Below are 19,480 nucleotides of genomic sequence, written 5' to 3' on the forward strand. Positions count from 1 at the left end.
CAGATGTCGGGCGCGGTGAACAAGTGGAAAGGCATTGGTCACATGAACTAAGTAGCAGTAGCGGCGTGGTGGTGTTTATCCCATCCCCGCGGACTGAGCTGTCTCCATTGGTAGATTATCACACATTAACAGTGAAGATCTTTTGATGTCATCCTCGAAGGTACATGCTGCAAAAAGCTGAAGACTGCGGGAAACTTATGTGGTCAGCGCTAACACAGAGGCCAAGGGGAAACTGGTGGACCCATAAACCAGAAATTAATGGATTAAAAGATTATTCTTTTTCGAAGAATCCGATTGAGACCATCATCTTAACACATCCTGGGGAGAAAATGGACGTGGGTGAGCGGACATTCTCAACTGGTTTCAGCATTTACAATATTGGTCCGTGAGACAACAAAAGCAGAAACCTGGAATTATTTATCTTGCTTCTGAAAAACCGGTTCGTAAATTTTGAAGAGTTTAGATATTTCTTCCTGGTGTTCATGAAATGAGCAAGAGCAGAGGAGGGTTCCCTGAGTATGGTCTGGCTTCTGGGTTATGGACCCAGGGCCCTCCACTGTGATATTCTCCTCACATGATCTGAACACACACAAATAAATGACTCAGTGACAAGATCTACTGAATCGGATTCGGTGAAGAACAGAAGTCGATTGAATGAAAAGAGCCATGAGAGTAAAAATGTAGCAAATTATTTTCCAGACTCGAGGAGAGTGCATCATGCTGTTTCCAGGTGCCAATATCTGTACAAGTACACTGAATCAGCCTTGGGTGTTATTGTACTGCATCTTTTGTATAATGGTGCAAAAGCACGAAACTTTTGTATAGGGGGACAACTTCAAAATCCTCAATGAGGCAAAACACACAAATGTGGTAAACAACAGAGTAACCACACAAACTGGTGTTACATCATGTGGTAAGCTTTCCTGCTCAAATTTCGCTCAAAATCGCATTCCTGAGTATCAGAGTCGAACAGTGAATGGTGTATGTCAATACAAACTGCTCTGATCTCACAACTTCAGCATTTCACACGCCCCCTTATGTACGTCTGCCAATTGTAATTGATCACTCATTGTGTTACTTCTACACACGTAAAGAAGAAATTACTTTAAGAACAACAGCCATGTATGTGACTAGGATTTGACACCTGCGACTCCACTTTCAAGGAGCTAAGAACCTGGACTTTACCATTAAGCGTATAAGTCCTGCTAAGGTGTGCTTTCTCAAAATGCAGCACCTCGCATTAATCTGAATTAAACTCCATCACTTTTCTTTAATCATGTTTAGTTAGCTTATCAGAATGCCCAACTGTGTTAGTCAGAATTACCTCACTCCAGCTTTACAATAAACGAAATGTGTTTGTTCCCATTGTTGTTCTACTTCTGTCACAATGTATTTTACCTAATTCTACTTAATATTATTCTACTGTCACTATTAGGTATTCTACTGCCATCTGTGCTACAATGATCTTCCATCCCAGACTAACCTGTCATGATTAGATATTCAGCTACCCCATCTGTCACAATGTTTTCCTGTCCAAGCTGACTCAACTAACCGCTGCTTATGTACATAATGTCATATCCTGCTACAAGCGTCTCAAGCAGGCTGACTCTACTATCAATTAATTATTTAAAATCATGCCCTTCCTATTTATTGTCACGACTTGTCCCAACCAACCATGATGATATTTAGCAGGGAGTCTGACTTGACTAGTTGTTATTATCTCAGCCTGCCATTGTAACCTTTCAGCCTCAGTCTGACTCTGCTAACTAGTGTCGGAGCATTCCACAATTCTTATCCCATCCTGCCACAGCGGCCCCATCCTGCCCCAGTGACCTTTTGACGCAGACCCCTTGTAACAGATTGCACGTAGTTTCCTTGCCTTTACACTTCCCATGCTTTCATGCTCTGTATTTTCTGTACGGTGTTCGGATCTTTCATCAGGCATCTGTTTATCTTCACCCCATTTTCCAGTACTGGTCCTTATCCATGTGTGCTCTAGCTTCTCAAGTATTCGGCTAAATACTCCTGAAATGTTTTCATGACTCAAAGCTTTACCACACGTTCAAACAGTGAGTTCCAATTATACAATACTCTCAGAGTGAAAACGTCCTTCCTATATCTCCTCTGAACACCCTCTCCCTTGCGCTTAACAGAGATCCCTGGTTGTTAACTCTTCCCATAAGAAGTTCATTCCTATCACACATACCGATCCCCTTAATGTGCTCCTTAATCACTTCTTCACTCAGCCTTCTCCGCTCCCAGATAAAGAGCCTGAGCAGAGCTTGTCTATCTTCGCCATGGCGATAGTGCGGTGCTGGAAAAGTATAGCGGGTCAGGCAGCATCCGAGGAGCAGGAGAATCGACGTTTATGGCAGAAGTCTTTAATCAGGACTGAGTCTTGTGGGTGGGAACTGAGAGATAAATGGGAGGGGGTTGGGGTTTGATGCAAGGTAGATGAGAAAGCGAATGGTGGATGGAGCCGCGGAGAAGGTAATAAGTCAGAGGGGGAGAGATGAATTGGCAGACTAGTGAACAAAGAAGAACAAAGAACACAGAAAATTTACAGCCCAGGAATAGGCCCTTCGGACGTCGAAGGCTGAGCTGATCCAAATCCACTGTCTAAACCTATCACCCAATTGCTAAGCATCTGTATCCTTCTGCATCCCACTCACTCATGCATCTGTGCAGACGCACCTGAAATGAATCTACTGTGATTGCCTCTACGACCTCTTCTGGCAACACGTTCCAGGCACCTACCACCCTCAGTGTAAAATGCTTCCAACGTCTATCTCTCTTAAACTTCTGACCTTTCACTTAGAACGCGTGACCTCTCAGTATTGAATCCCTCACCTTGGGAAAAAAGTTACCTCTATCCACCCTGACTATACCCTTCATGATTCTGTAGACGTCGATCAGGTCCCCCTCAATCTCTTTTTTTTTAATGAAAACAAACGTTAAAAACTCAACCTCTCTTCTGAGTTAGCATCTTCCATACCAGGCAACATCCTCATAAACCTTCTCTGCACCCTCTCCTAAACGTCCATATCGTTTTGGTAATTTGGTGACAAGAACTGTACACAGCATTCTAAATGAAATTGAACCAAAATCGTGTATTTTTTAGCATGACCTGTCAGCTCTTACAATCAATGCCCCGTCCGGTGAACGCAAGCATGCCATTTGCCTTCTTATCCACTCGATCCAGCTGTGCAGCCACCTTCAGGGTACAAAGAACCTGAACTCCCAGATCTCTCTGCTCATCAACTTTACCCAAGGCTCTTCCGTTTACAGTATGCTTGTCTCTAGAATTAGACTTCCCAAAATGCATCACCTCACATTTGCCTGGATTCAACTCCATCTGCCACTTCTCCGCTCAACTCTCTGTCTACCTATATTCTCCTTCAGTCTTTGACAGTCCCTATGCTTTCTGCTACTCCACCAATCCATGTGTCATCTGCAAGTGCAATGGCGATATTTGGACTAGCAACCCTTGGAGACTGGAGCATTGCAACTGCTGGTAATTAAATTCAATGAATAAAATCTGGAATATAAACCCGCTCAGAGGAAGACTGACAAAAATTTTCAATTTTCCGAAAACCAATTCATTCATGTCCCTTCAAAAGGGAAATCTGCCTTCCTTAAAGAGATCTGCCAACATATAACTCCAGACCCACAATAGTACGGTTCACCCCTAAATTCCCTCTGACTCAGTTCAAGGAGAGTTAAGGATGAATAACAATTGCTGTTCAGACTATGATGGCCACACTCCTGGGGAGAATAAGGAAGCATAAAAAAGATGCATGGATGACGGAGAAAATTGGGAGTCGTCTCAGCATGGTCTCAAATTCAGCTGATTATCCAAACTAAATGGACACAAGGATACCCACGCCTCCATGAAGTCAGCTCCATGGGGTCGGGGTCTGTAGGTAGGGATTCAATTACCCGCTGAAATGTAAACTCACTTCCTCAGTCACAATGTGGGCAGTTCATTCACCATTCCCACATGTGAGAAAGAATCATTCAGGAGACCAACGTGCAGAATTGCCATCAGGATTACAAATGGTAGCAAGAGTACGATTCTGCTGTTATTGCAGGTGTTCATCCCACCCAGCAATGAACTGGATGCCTGATTCCAGTGGAGTACCACTGTTTCCTGATGTAGATCAATAATTCAAACTTAGTTGTAGGAGTCATGTTTAGAAGTTTACACACGATGCAACAATTGGTCGTGTAGGTGACTGTGATGAATAATACCAGGGACGCAGGGATGTATCAATCAGGTGGAAAGGAAAAAACGGAGAATGGAATTGGATCCAGACTAGTAAGTGGTAATGAATTTGTGGAGTTGAAACAATAACAGTGAGGATTCTGAGTGGTGAACAGGAACAAAGAGATCTTGGAGTAGATATTCACTGATCTCTGAAGATTGTTGAACAGGGAGATCAGTTGTTCGGGAGGCATTGTGGATATTTTCTATTGTTGACCACAGTCTGAGAATGATATTCGATCTTTAGCAACCGCCAGTTTAGGAAACACCAAAAGGAATGAGCACAAGTCTGGTCATTGCAGTAATCAACATATTTTAAAATTGTAATATAAAAGGCGGAGGGCTCCAGTATAACTCTTTGCCCATCAAGACCGCTTCACCACTCAATGATTTTACCACTGCTTCCTCTCCAAGTCATGCTGGTACGTGCCTTGGAGGGTAATTCATAAATGGTGACGTTTCAGTGAATCTTCAACTTTGTCCTTATGGTCGGTACAGTCTTTGAGTTTTGAAGGTGCTGTCAACAAAGCCTGGATGACTTACTCCAGTGAATCTTCTAGGTGGCGTACTCTGCTGCAATTATGCCTCAGCAGTTAAGGGAATAAATATTCAGGCGTTTTACAATGTACAGTTAAGTGACTGTATTGTCGTGGAGGGTGTCCTGGTCCTTCAGTGATATTGCAGCAGCACCCACCGAGGCACATGGAGAGAGTTCTGTTAAACATCTATCGTGTGCGTTGCGGACGATGTAGGCTTCACGGAAGCAAGAGTTGAGTTAATAATCAAACAAAAACGACCGACAGACATGTTTTTGTCATCATTTTTTTTTATATATAGGTGGTCAGGTTCCAATTCTCCTAAATACTAGCTCTCAGGATGATTACATGTAGGAATTCAGTTACAATGAAGCCATTGAATGTCAATCGATCATGATTAGATTATCATTTGTCAGAGTTATCATTGCTGTATTTGGTCCTTCTGTGGATCAATTCGATTACAATCGCTTTCTGATTTCAAGTTCCAATTCCCATCTACACCTGATATTTCAACCCGTTTCCTCACATAAATGTCCCCACCTGCCTTCATTATATGTAAGGACGCTGCAGAGGACAGCAGAGATTTACGAGGATATTGCCAACTCTGTATAAAATGGAGCTTCGTGAAATGACTGGTTAGGCTGGGATTATTCTCCTCGAAACAAAGGAGGTGGAGGAGAGCTCTATAATCATATAATACCATTTATAAACGTTCAATATTCGTGGAATCTTGACAGGGTAGATACGGGCGGGTGGTTTGCCTTAGGCTGCGGGGAGAGCACCAGAGGACAAAATCTCAGAATTACATATTGCCCATTTAATTCAGAATTGAGGAGTAACTTCTTTGCACAGGGGCCAAACAATCTGTGCCATCTGTGCTGATGGGTATTTCCAAACTGTGCTAGATAGTTAATCAGAACGATGATGAAAATTTGACGAGTTAAGTGAGCAGAAAGGAGTTACAGATTATTGGGGCGGCACGGTGGTTCAATGGTTAGCACTGCTGCCTCACAGCACCACGGTCCCAGGTTTAACTCTAGCCTCGGGCAGCTGTCACTGTGGAGTTTGCACATCATTCCCGCGTTTCCGTGGGTTTCCTCCCACAGTCCAAAGATACGCAGGTTATGTGAATTGGCCGTGTTAAATTGCCCCTAGTCAGAGGGGAATGGGTCTGGGTGGGTTACTCTTCGCAGGGTTGGTGTGGACTTGTTTGGCCGAAGGGCCTGTTTCCATATTGTAGAGATTCTAATCTAGATCAATCATGAATTCGTTGAATTGTGAGGCAGACTCCATGGGCTGAATGGCAAACTTCCATTTGTTTATCATTTGGTCGAACGCCTTATTTTATTCATACTTTAAGAATTGTGGGGAGATGGGATGAAGTGATAGAAAAGGTTTATTAAACAGATGAGACAGATCAGGAACAAGGTTCATAAACTCAGGAAGACAAAATGTGCTGTGACGTGGGGGACAACAAATGACAGAAGCTGTGAATGCTGAAGAAAGTTGTTAGACCTTAGACAGTTGGCAAGTCGGTGATCACGCTGGATGATGGATCATTGTATGATTAACACAGTGCAGAAATTTGTGAAAGAATGAAAGGTTCGTTTCAGTGGAGAAGTCTTCTGCGATTCCAATTCCGAGTGACTATTTGAAATACTGATCAGAACATTGTGTGAAGTGTTAGGTTAAAATACTCATGAACAACCCCACTGGATAAACTTGTGCTCCCGATCTCTTGTTATTTGTTTCTCTTTCTTTTGATGCAAATTCATAGAAAGACAAGATGGAAGGTGTGGCAGAAAGAAAAATGCGTTCCTTCTCATTACACCAATTGTATCTACAATTGAATAGAATGACTGCTCTCACTCTTCATTTCGACTTTAATGTGGTGTCGATTATTCCTGAATCTCCCGTGCAGTGAAGGGCAAGAACAACATTCTCGATCCAGTGTATACCAGAGGTGTGAGGTGCAAAGAAAAACTGCTAGAGCGGTGCGTAAAGTTAGCAACCAGAGGGTGACTCGAATTCGTGAATGTGGAGCACAGCGTTATAATAACCCACCACCATAATCGTTCAGTCTTCTCAGCACCTTTTGTAGTCGGGTGACATGTGACCTCATCAGGTTACATGTGGTGAAAGTAAAGGATGAGAAATTTGCAGAGCGGAATCAAATCCACACCATTTTGTTTCTGCTTGCATCAGATTTTTAATAACAGCAAATTCCAATAAATAGCCATGTTCGTCACAATGAATAGCTGTCATTGATACATTCTGATCAGAACTGTGTCAGGATGAAAGAGAGAACAAGAATTTTCCGTCATATTCATACCTACATTTGACGCATAATTTCTTCAGTCACTTTCTCTCTCACGTGAAGAAGGAGCCATGGAGAGGGAAATAAAGGCGATGTTGTGGCTCAATGGCCTTTCTCATATGGCTGAACCTGAATTGGATTAAATTGGAAGAAACACTGTTTTGGTCATTTCATTTTAATTTTACTAAAACCTCACAGTGTTCATTGTAATAATCGGAAGTGAATTAGATTTATCTCATTGGAACGATTGATGTTGTATTCAAACTTGCTCCGACTTTATTTCAGCTTAAGGAAAATACTGCTTAGAACATCAAAGTGTTAAAATGCAAAAGAAAACCCACCAGTTTTGTTGCTCGTTGCTTTGGCAGATTTCACCGAGTATACAATGGACCAAACATCATGGTGTTGGTCCTCACAGATTTAATGCATGTGATTAAAGCAGGAAGTCGATCTCAACTGGTCACTTCTTCACAATAAGAAAAATCCACTCAGTTCCATTTACAGTGCTTCAGGTAGAATATGATGCGAAATCTTTCAAAATCCAGAGTTTTTGGAATCAAGTCTTTTTCAGCTGCACACGTTCACGAAATGTCTTTACATTTAAAGTCAACCCACTTAAACATTGTTTCCCCACAACTTCCGACCGACTACACCCCACCCCTACACCTTCACCGAGACACACGCTGTCGCCCTCTTGTGAAATTTATTCCTTGTATGTCACCAAATGTGCCTTTCCAAATATTTTGAACAACAGATTCTCGGAGTGACAGCGATTCTGCTCTCATCATTTCTTTGTCCTTCAAAGGTTTTATCAAAGGGTTTGAATGTCTGACGTCTAGATGTTTACTCACTTGAAATAGGGAATTTTCCACCTATTTACTCTGTCCAAACATTTCATAACATGAAAAATCCCCAATGAAGTCTTTCGTGTTTCAGGGATAGCTGTTCTAAATTTTCGAAGATAACAAGTGAATAAAATCTCATCCTCAGTACACCCCGTCAGCATCGACTCTAGTGGCTTTACTCCCAGTAAACACCATCATTACCCTCTCCGATAGAATCACAGAATCCTACAGTACAGAAAGAGTACTTCAATCAATCAAGCCGGTGTTGACTTTCTGAAGAGCATCTCACCAAGACCTAGTTCTCCTCTATATTCCCGTATATTTCACCAGAAGAAGGGGCAACCCTCCCCCTTATGATGTCAAATAGACCTGTTGGACTATAACCTGGCGTCCTGTGACTTCTGACCTTGTCCCCGCGTTATTCATGGGTAATTCACTTAATTTAAATGAAATCACTCCCTGGATACGAGAGGGCAATTTAACTTGACCAATCAACATAGCCCTCAGACCGAACAGCATTGCGAATTATTGAGCCAATGTTCCATTATAGTGAGCAAAACCTGAATCATTTTTAATGGCTTTATACCCTGGTAACTCAGCCACATCAAAGCAAATCAATCCAAATTCAACACTTTAATCCGGAACAAGTCTGCCAAATGTTTTTTCTTTCCAACACTGTAACAAAGTGCAGTTTGCAGAAGTCACATGTTTGCACTTTCACTGACACTCTGCCTCCCTGAGAGCTGCAGCCCTTTCCCACACTGATTCAGGCAGCACTGTCCTTCCTGTGACATGCCCCATCGAGAATGGAAGGACCGGTATCAATACCCGCACTTGGGAATGGAGCGACAGTTTTAAAATATTTACACTGTCCCCAGTGGCGAATTGAGCCCTGTGACAGATGGGGACAGGAACCACTATACTACCGAGGACAAGAGTGTTAAAGGAGGCCCTTCAACCAATTGTGGTGACACTTGTCAAAAGCAACTGCCTAATGAACTGAATCCCATTTTACAATGTTTATCCCACAGCCTTATATGTCATGGCATCACAAGTTCACATCTGAATGTTTATTCAGGTTCTCAGGGTTTCTGCCATTCTGAACAATGCAGACAGTGTATTCCAAATTCTAAACACCCACTGTCCTATAAAGCACTTTTGCACATCTTCTCAAACCATTCTGCCTTTCTTCTTAAAGCTCTGGCCCCTGCTAATCGATCCCTCCATCAATAGGAAACTCGTTCAGTCAACCCTGTCCATTCCCGAACTCAATCATGTTTTGTCTACATCTCCTTTACACTGCGACAAACACTCCACTCTGTCCTGTCTTTCTTCACAACTGAAACTCTTTAGCCCAAAAAGTATCCCGGTAAATATCTCCTGCAATTTTCTCAGTGTGATCACATTCCTGCGACTTGCAAAACTGCACACAACACTCTAGCTTGAGCCTAATGAGCATTTATTTAAATTTTCTGGATTAGTGTGAGGGCGATTCTGGCTAAGCAGAATTTATTACCCATTCCGAATTGGTCAGAGGGCAATTGAGACTCAACCATATTGCTATGAGTCTGAAGTCACATGCAGCCCAGACCAAGTAAGGAGAGCAGATTCCTTCCTGAAATGACATCAGTGAACCAAATGGTTTTTTATTCAACAATTGTCAATGGATCTATAGTAATCATTCGATTCTTCATTGCAGATATTTGGTGAATCCAATTTTTACAATCTGGCATGGTGGGATTCAAGCCCGAGTTCCCAGACTATTACCTCAGTCTCTGGATTATCAGTCCTTTGAAATTACCAGAAGACCAACACAGAAAACCACAAACGCTGATCTTTTCCAATAAAATGTCTTTTCACCAAAACTGCCCTGAGTATTTTCCATGAGCCTGACGCTCCAATTGTCTCTGGCTTAAGTCAGTAAATGCTGCTACATGGGGATTGATTTCACAACCACGGTATCCAAATGGATCGATTTGTTTGAAGGCCCCGATGATGGGATTGGGGCACGTTCATCCAACAACAGTAACCGCAGCAGCAGCACAGACAGAACAGTATGAATGTGAAAGAGAGTGATAGATCGTGCATTGCCACAGAGAAATGGGGGGATGACGGAAAGGTGGTTTAATGATCATGGGAAGGAGAGAAATCTCCAACAACGGGTGTGTTTCAATCCTGATATATGACACGCAGAGATGTGAGAGAGCGGAATTTGAAGGTAAAACAATTAATTTCTGAGCATGTGTCACAAAAAGGACAACGGAGAGAACACTTCGTGCCGTGATTTGGTTTCAAATCGAGGTTGCTGTGGTCACAATGCAAAATACCGACAACCACGATCACAGTAACCACAGAACAGAATGCTTGCAAGCAGGAATAAGTATACTAGCAGAGGAAATTTTCGGAAGAACAGCAAATGTACAATATCAGTACTCAACGAACAGTGACAGATTTGTGGGAACTGAGAATGAGCTGAATCTTTCAGTTCAATGTCCTCAGAGGCTGCAGAGATCACTTGAATGAGAATGTTGAAAGATGAGATTGAGCGATTTCGACAAAACATCAAAGACTCGGGGGACAGCACAGGATATTGTTGAAATGTATGCTTCAATAGCATTTTAGCTTAACATCAGCACAGCCGCCCAGATCCAACCGGAAATAGGGATAGGAATCAGTGCGTAGAGTTAACAGTGATGCAATAGGTGAGCGTGCGATGGTATAGAGGCTCAAGAAATTCCTCGGTTGAATGTGCTTATGCTCAAAGGAATGGTTTTCCCCGTTTATACTATCATAACGATTTCTGGTGCATCTTTCTAAGACAGCTGAGTGGCACAAGTGGAGCGTGTTGAGACCTTAACTTTGCAGTGGTGGGTTTAAAAGATGATTTTGCTGTTTGGATCTGTGTTTCCGACACTGGCGATGGCAGCTACATTTGCTCGCATCAGCTCAGTATCAGTTTCTTCCACACAGTCAAGACTTCAACCTGGAGAAGGTGGTGTTGGGGTGATATTTTAAACTAGTTATCCTTGGGGGTTGGGACACGGAAACGGTGTTGTTTACATTCGACAAATAAAACTTGAAATACAAGCCTGACCTCAGGAACAGAGATCATGACTTTAATTTCCTGAAATCCCATTCATTCATGTCCCCTATGAAGGGGATTCCACCATCTTCACCCAGTCCTGCCTACGAGAGACTCCAGGACCAGAAAAACATGAGCTGACCCTTAATTCAAGAATCTGCACCGCGAGGGGAAGCAGTCTAATCGGCCCTTCCAGTCCACACGGTACATCCGAAGCGCATCCCACCAGACCCCCAGGGTATTCCTTGTCCCATAAGCCTGCATTTCCCATTGTTGATCCCTGTAACCTGCACATCTTTGGTCAGAGGGAGAAACAAAATCGCAAACACACAGAGAATGTGTGGACTGCCCACAGACAGACACCCGAGGCTGAGATCCCACCCGCGTGTGTGGTGTAGCCAGACAGCAACCAACGACGGGTGAAGAATAAATGTTGTCCTCACCAGTGATACTCACACCTGTGGGTGAATGAGAAAGAATGAAAACACATTCACAACATGGAAAACAGGATTTGTATCTGTGTGGACACAAGTTGTTAGGATCGTTCACCCTGTGTAGAAAAAAGGACACTGATATCACAGGGAAAGCAGGGCAATTTGGGAACTGCTGGAAGGGATTCAATTAACCACAGAAATGGAAACTCATTTAATCAGTAACACTGGAGCGAGACGGTTCACCAGTCCGGTGTGTGGGAAAGGATCACTGAGCAAAACAAGCTCCGGAGACTCCAGCAGGATGACATATACCATCAGGAGTTCGATTATGCTGTCAATGCGGCTGTTAATCCCAACAAGCTATTTGCTCCATAGCGTCAATCATAGAGTCATACAGCATGAAAATAGGCCCGTCAGTGCAACCAATCCATGCTGAACATACTGCCAAAACAATCTAGTCCCATCTGCCGCCTCCTCTACCCGTTGAGTGGTTGTAATGACCTTGTAGTTTTATTACTGTGTTGTAAATCCAAAAAAAGGGTAATATTTTGGGGACAAAGAGTTCAGGTCCTGGCATGACAGATGGTGAAGTTTGAATTCACTAAGCACCTGGAGTTGCAGAGTATCGTGATGACCTAAATCAGTTGTGTGGAAAATCCCATCTGATTCACTCATGCCAGTTCGGGAAGCAACCTGCCATATCATCTGTTCTGTCCCACAGGAGACCCCAGATGGATAATACCGTGGTTGACTCTTAAATGCCCTTTGGGAAATAACTGACGTACACGGCATGAATACATTTATTTGAAAAATCCCACTTTCCCATTCATGTTTGGAATGAATTGTCCATTAAATGTTGCAAACCTACCCTCATCCATCACTTCCTCAGCAAGTTAATTACACACATAAATCACCGTCCCGAAAAAAATGCCGCACATGTCTTTTTTTTAAAAAAAAATCTCTCTCTTTTCATCTTAAACATATGCCCTCTCGTCTTGATATTCCCCTCCTGGGAAAAGGCTGCCATCGTTAAATCTAAACTTGCCTCTCAATAATTCATAAACTTCTGTCAGGTCGCCGCTCAAACTCCTCACCTCGAGTGAAAACCGTCTCAACAAGGAGAAAGTGAGAACTGCAGATGTGAGATCAGAGTCGAGAGTGTTGTGCTGGGAAAGCAAAGCAGATCAGGTAGCATAAGAGGAGCAGGAGAATCGACGATTCGGGGAAGAGCCTGGTGAAGGACACTTGCGCGAAAAAATATATGTTCTCCTACTCCTGGGATGCTGCCTTACCTGTTGTGGTTTTCCAACACCCGATCTCGAATCTGAAAATAGTCTCAGCCTATCTAGGCTTTCAATATAACTCAAACCTTCCACAGGCAACAAGCGTGTATACCTTTTGTGAACCTACTCCAGCTGAATAATATCATTCCTACGACTGGGCGACCAGAACTGGCCATAGTATTCCAGAAGAGGCCTCATCAATGTCCTGCAAATCTACAACATAACGTCCCAACTGCTATACACAAAGGACTGAGCAATGAAGGGAAGTAGGTGAAATGCCTTTGGACCATCCTGTCTGTTGGTAATGCAAATTACAAGGACTTATTTACCTGCACACCGAGCTTCCGTGCTCTCCAACATACGCAAAGCCATACTCTTGTTGTGTACCAAAATGCAATACCTTCCATTTATCCAGATTGAACTCCATGTTACATTTTTCAGTACAACGACTCATTGGATTAAGATCCTTTTGAAACTTAGATAATCTTCTCCACTGTCTACAATTCTGGTATGGCCTGCAACAAACGAAGCATGCCTGCTGTTAGTTCCACTGTTTTCACATATAGATCAATGATTCCTATTTACTTGTAGTGTCCGTGATTTAGCAGTGTGCAAATCATACAACAGTTAGTCATGCAATTAACCATGAGGAAGAAAGCTGCATACTGCAGGGAGATATCAAACAATTGGAAATAAAACTGGTGAAAGGAATTCTTTCCAGGGAAGTGGGTGATATGGAAGCAAAATTAAACTTCAAACTAACTGCTCACGCTCCAGTTGTGGCACTCTGCTGTCTCAGCAAGATGCACTGTAGATTGCTGTTATTATAGACGGGAACAAATTTTCCCCTCTGCCCCGCCTTTGACCAGAAACACTGCCAACCTCGTAATTGCTTATGCCTCTAAACCATCATAGAAACACCGTGCATTCTCCGGTTGAGTCACTTGAGCCATCGAGTATCTCTGCGACCTCATTTACATCTTGATTTCAAGTTGGTTATTCGCGACTGCGCCACTCAGTTCCTCTGATTCTGGGGCTGGGAACTGGGACTATGTGGCAGCAGTGGTTACTGCCTCGTGAAGTAACCGATGTTAAACTGCATTGCTATTGAAGTATACATTTCAACAAAAGCTTGGTAACAACAATGACTGTAGATGCTGGAAAACAGATTCTGGATTAGTGGTGCTGGAAGAGCACAGCAGTTCAGGCAGCATCCGAGGAGCAGTAAAATCGACGTTTCGGGCAAAAGCTCTTCATCACGAATACAGGCAGAGAGCCTGAAGGGTGGAGAGATAAGTGAGAGGAGGGTGGGGGTGGGGAAAAATTAGCATAGAGTACAATAGTGAAGTGGGGGAGGGGATGAAGGTGATAGGTCGGGGGGAGTGTGGAATGGATTGGTGGAATAGATGATAGGACAAGTCAGGACAAGTCATGGGGACAGTGCTGAGCTGAAAGTTTGGAAACGGGGTGAGGTGGGGAAGGGGAAATGAGGAAACTGTTGAAGTCCACATTGATGCCCTGTGGTTGAAGTGTTCCGAGACTAAAGATGAGGCGTTCTTTCTCCAGGTGTCTGGTGGTGAGGGAGCGGCGGTGAAGGAGGCCCAGGACCTTCATGTATTTGGCAGAGTTGGAGGGAGAGTTGTAATTTTGGGCCACAGGACTGTGTGGTTGATTGGTGCGGGTGTCCCAGAGATGTTCCCGAAAGCGCTCTGTTAGGAGGCGCCCAGTCTTCCCAATGTACAGGAGACTGCACCAGGAGCAAGGGATACAATAAATGATATTGGTGGATGTGCAGGTAACAAAAGCTGCACTGTCCCCGGCGTCTTTGATATTTTGGAGAAATCTATTTATCGCAGCCCTCAACACATAAATGATTGAATCAACACAGCCACTGGGGGGATACGTCTGTTAAACGGTCAGACCATTCTGAGTGCCCACATATCTGCTACTGTTCGCTCAGAACTGATATTGTGCATTTGGTGCTCTGCCTAACATTCCTTATAAGACTGAACTTATTGGCTGGGTTCCATGTGTTTGTCTGTGCGTTGTCGTGATCGTATAGTGGTTAGTACTCTGCGTTGTGGCCGCAGTAACCTCGGTTCGAATCCGAGTCACGGCAGTTGTTGCGCTATGTGTCCCAGTCTTTGTCAAACACAAAGGAATCAGTTGTTTTAAAGTTTTGATTTTCTCCAAGGTGATTTTTTTCCTTCAAGCTCTGCTCGCTCACATCTCTGTGTTTCATATGTCAGAATTCAAATGCATCCGTTCTCAGAGATTTCTTCCCTCCTACGATCACTAACCGAACTTTCCATCCCATCCCCCCATTTAATTTATTTGGAGATGCCGGTGTTGGACTGTGGAGTACAAAGTTAAAAATGACCCAACACCAGGTTATGGTCTGACAGGTTGAATTGATGTACTAGCTTTCGGAGCGCAGCTCTTTCATCGTGTGTTTGCGGAGTCATTTCCTATTTCACTAAGGCATTGCAGAATCTCATACAGACTCTCCCATTGATACCGATCAGACTTTTGGCTGGGGTCAATTTTTCTGGGTGAACGTGCCCCAACCCCAACATCGGGACCTGCAGAACAGTTGATCCATTTGGTTACCACTGTTGTGAGATCAATACTCATGTAGCAGCTTTTACTGATATGGACCAGATATTATTTGGGGGTGAGGGGGGAGGTCAAGCTCAGGAAAATGGCACAGAACAGTATCGGGGGAAAGCGACTTAATTGGATAAGATAAGTTTCACTGCTTTTCTGCGATGGCCGAGCGCTCTTACCACTGAACACTGTTAATTCAGACAGCAGGGACCTGGGTTTGACTCCGACCATGCTAGGTGGTAGAATTGGGATTCAATAAATATCTGGAATTATGAATCTAATAACTCATATATATCCATGTTCAATTGTTGAAAAAAAAACCATCTGAAATCATTTAAGGAATGAAAATGACATTCTTACCTGCTCACGCATCCATGTGACTCCAGACTCACGAAAATACGGTTGAGTCTCAACTACCCGCTGTGCAATTAGGGATAGCAATCAATACTGCCGAACCAGCGACGCCCTCATACTGTAACAGAATCGAAAAAAGTCCATTCGGCTCTAGCTAGATTACTGTGTGCAGTTCTTCAATTCAGAGTACTGCATGGATGTGATCACACTGAGAAAGTTGCAGTAGAGATTCACTGGGATATTGTCTGGGCTGAAGAGTTTCAGTTGTGAGGAGAGATTGGACAGACTGGGGTTATTTGTCGCTGAGCAGAGGAGATTGGAGAAGACATGACTGAGATGTACTAAATACTGAGGGATATGGATAGGATAGACTGAAAGAAGCTTTTGTAATTGATGGAGGGATCGAACAATGGGGCCAAGAGACTTCGAGAAAAGGCAGATAGGTTTGATTAAATTTGCAGAAAGGGTCAGAGGGGCGGAAATCATTCTAACCTTAAAAAAAATTGAGATGTTAAATTGTGATGCCAAAACATGTAAGATTATGGGCTAAACGATGTAAAACCTGATTCAGGTCGTTCAGCAGTTGTGTTGGGCAAGTGCGGCCACAACAGGCTGAAGGGCCTCCTTCGATGTTGTCTTCCTCCACAGTATCGTGGTTAGTGTCCCCGCCTGTCACAGGGTTCAATTCTCCGCTGGGGGATCGTCAAGGTTTTAAACCTGTCGCTCTGTTCCCCAGTGAAGGTTATTAATGTCTGGCCTTCCATTCTTGATGGAACATGTCACAGGAAGGACAGTGCTGTCTGAATCAGCTGGGGAAGGACTGCAGCTCCTGGGGAGAGAGAGTGTCAGTGAAAGTGCAAATACGTAACTTCTGCAAACTGCACATTGTGTTTCTGTTGCAATGAAAACCATTATATAGAGTTGTTCCTGACTGATATGTTTATTTAAAGCAGGAATTTGAGGAAAAAAAACAGAGTAAACCCATTCAGATCTGAGTGCAGAAACATTTCCAGCAGAACTACTGAGGTTGTACAGCGTAGAACCGCGTTTGGATGCATTGAATTCGGGTTGGTGGGCCCAGTGTGCCTTCACTGGGCCGAGTTGCCAGTGAGTAAAGCCATTACACATGATACAGATAGTGGTCAATGTGATGGTACATTTGCTCAGTGGTTCGCACTGTTCTTAGGTCTGTAGGTTAGGTGGATTAGCCATGTTAAATTGCGCTGATGTGTACAGGAAGTGAATTCAGTAAGTTAAGTGAATTAGTCATGGGTAACGCAGTGATAAGGTGAGCAGTCACACGATGCCAGGTTTTATTCCAAAAGGTTTATTTTAAATCACAAGCCAGAGGCCTGCGGGGATAGAGACGAGAGCTTGGTATGGTTAAGATGCTGTTCAGATTCTCCCTACAGACCCGATTGACTGAATTGTACTTTCTGCCTTATAGGGAATCTGTGATTCTATCAGAGAGGACTCTGCCAGCGTTTACTGGGCTGCTAAGACATTAGAGACGATTCTGACGGCCTTTAGTGGGGATGGAATTTTATTTATTTGTGTGTTGGAAAATTTGAAACTAAACCAAGGAAAACCGAATGGAAGTTTTCCAGATGATATGAGGTTTGGAGGGAGTAAATAGGTGGTAGATTCACCCTTTCAAGTTCATAAATTTCTGAAAGTCAAGATTTCAAAACCATCGATGTAGGACAAAGAAATAATGGGAGCAGAATTTCTGTCACTCAGAGAATCAGTTTCCAAAATATTTGGAAAGGCACATTTAGAGACACGCAAGCAGTGAGTTTCACCATGAGAGAGACAGCGTGTGGCCATGTAAAAGTGTAAAGGAGGGTGTCGGGGGTAGAAGGTGCGAGGAAACAATATCAAATTTGGACGACTTCAGATGCAAATAAATATTGGAAACGAATGCAGCTGAGTAAGATTCAGCAAAAAAAAACTCAGAGTTTTTAAAGATGTATATTATATTCCACATGAAGCATGAGAAATGGAACTGAGCAGATTTTGTATATTGTCAAGGAAAGCTATTCCATAATGAATAGGAAGTGACCCGTCTCTTAGAGATCGATTTCTTGCTTTAATCGGATGCCTTAAAGATGGGAGGACGATCGCCATGATGTTGGGGTCATTTGACACCCATTGAAATCTGCCAACATATCTGAGCATCAAAACTGGCATCTCGGTTTGTAGTTCAACCTTCTGTTTTTCTCATCAGTATTTTCTTTAAGCTGAAATAAATTCGGAGCAAAATTGAACACAACATTAAGCGTTCCAATCATATAAATCCAATTCACTTCAGATCATTGGAATGAACAGAGTGAAGTTGCATCAAAATTAATAAAATGAAACGAACAAAACTTCATTTCCGGGAATTTTACCCAGTTCAGGTTCAGTCATATGAGAAAGACCATCAAGCTAAAACATCACCTTCACTTCTCTCTCCGTATATACTTCTTCACTTCTTCAGAGAGAAACTGTCTGAAGAAATTATGCGTCAAGACGAAATGTGCATGTGAATGTGACGGGAATTTCATGTTTGCTGGGTCATTCTGAGAGAGTTCCGACTCGAAATAAATCAAGGACAAGGTTTCCCTTCCAAGGACGAGGTCAATCCCTTGGATTTTGCTGGTATTATTATTCCGCTGAAAGCAGAAACATCATGGTGTGAATTCGATTCCTGTCAGGGAATTTCTCATCCCCGAGGTTCACCATATGTGATCTTGATGTGGTTACATGTGAGCCCCATTGCAATGGGCTGAGGGGCCCAGAGGTTAAGGCGACGTGTTGCTCTTCCATTGGGCATGTGTGGATTTGAATCCTACTCTGGCTGTTACTTCCATCATAAGCAGATGTGGTTTCCCTTTGTGCCTCGCATCTTTCGGATACTTTGGGTGGAAATCTTGCTCTTGCCCTTCAGTGCACCAGAGATTTGTGATAAATCGATACTTCATCAAAGTCGAAGTAGAGCAATTTGGTTCTGTTGTAAGTTACATTGGGATAATGAAAAGGAGGTCAAACGTTTCTTTTCTCCTTTCATTCCATCTTGACTTTCAATGAATTTACATCGAATGAAAGTGAAACAAATAAGGAGAGATTGGGTGCAATAGTTTAACCAGTGGGATTGTGAATTTTAATGTAATTCTCCACACAAAGCTCTGATCAGTATTTCCAACTGCCAATTGAATTGGAACAGCAGGAAACTTTTCCAATGAAACGAATATTTCATTCTTTCACAACCTTTTGCTGTGCGAATCATACCGCGATCCATCATCCAGCATGATCACCAAGTTGGCAACAATATTAGATCCACCAATTTTCTTTAGCAATCACAACATCTGCACATACCCATCTGCGGTGTGCCCATTGCCATTTGTTGTCTCCAGGCCACAGCACATTTCTTGTTCATGAACTTATGAGCCTAGTTCCTGATCTGTCTGATTAGCTTGAAAAAACTTTTCTTTTACTTCATCCCACCCTTTCAGAATTCTAAAGATATCAATAAAATAAGGCGTTAGACTAAATGATGTAGGATTGGAAGTCGGCCATTCAGCCCATCGAGTCTGCTCCACCATTCAACGAACTAATGGCTGATCTGATAATCCTCAACTGCATTCTCCAGCATTGCCTCGACAAAGCTTCATCGCCTTTCTGGTTAAATATCTGTCTGGCACAGTTTTAAAATACACAACAACTCAGCCCCAACAACAATTTCGGCAAGGAGTTCCACCGATTCACTGGATCCTGAG

The 19,480-nt window shown here is 43.1% G+C and overlaps 1 non-coding gene across 1 annotated transcript; it reads left to right on the forward strand.

The window, feature by feature from the left end:
* The first annotated feature begins 14,808 nt into the window (after positions 1 to 14,808).
* Positions 14,809 to 14,880, forward strand: trnah-gug (transfer RNA histidin (anticodon GUG)). Its single transcript has one exon. It is a non-coding gene; the product is annotated as a tRNA-His (tRNA).
* Positions 14,881 to 19,480: the final 4,600 nt, after the last annotated feature.

The sequence above is a fragment of the Chiloscyllium punctatum genome, chromosome 18 (assembly GCF_047496795.1).
Source record: "Chiloscyllium punctatum isolate Juve2018m chromosome 18, sChiPun1.3, whole genome shotgun sequence".
In the NCBI taxonomy this organism is placed as follows: domain Eukaryota; kingdom Metazoa; phylum Chordata; class Chondrichthyes; order Orectolobiformes; family Hemiscylliidae; genus Chiloscyllium; species Chiloscyllium punctatum.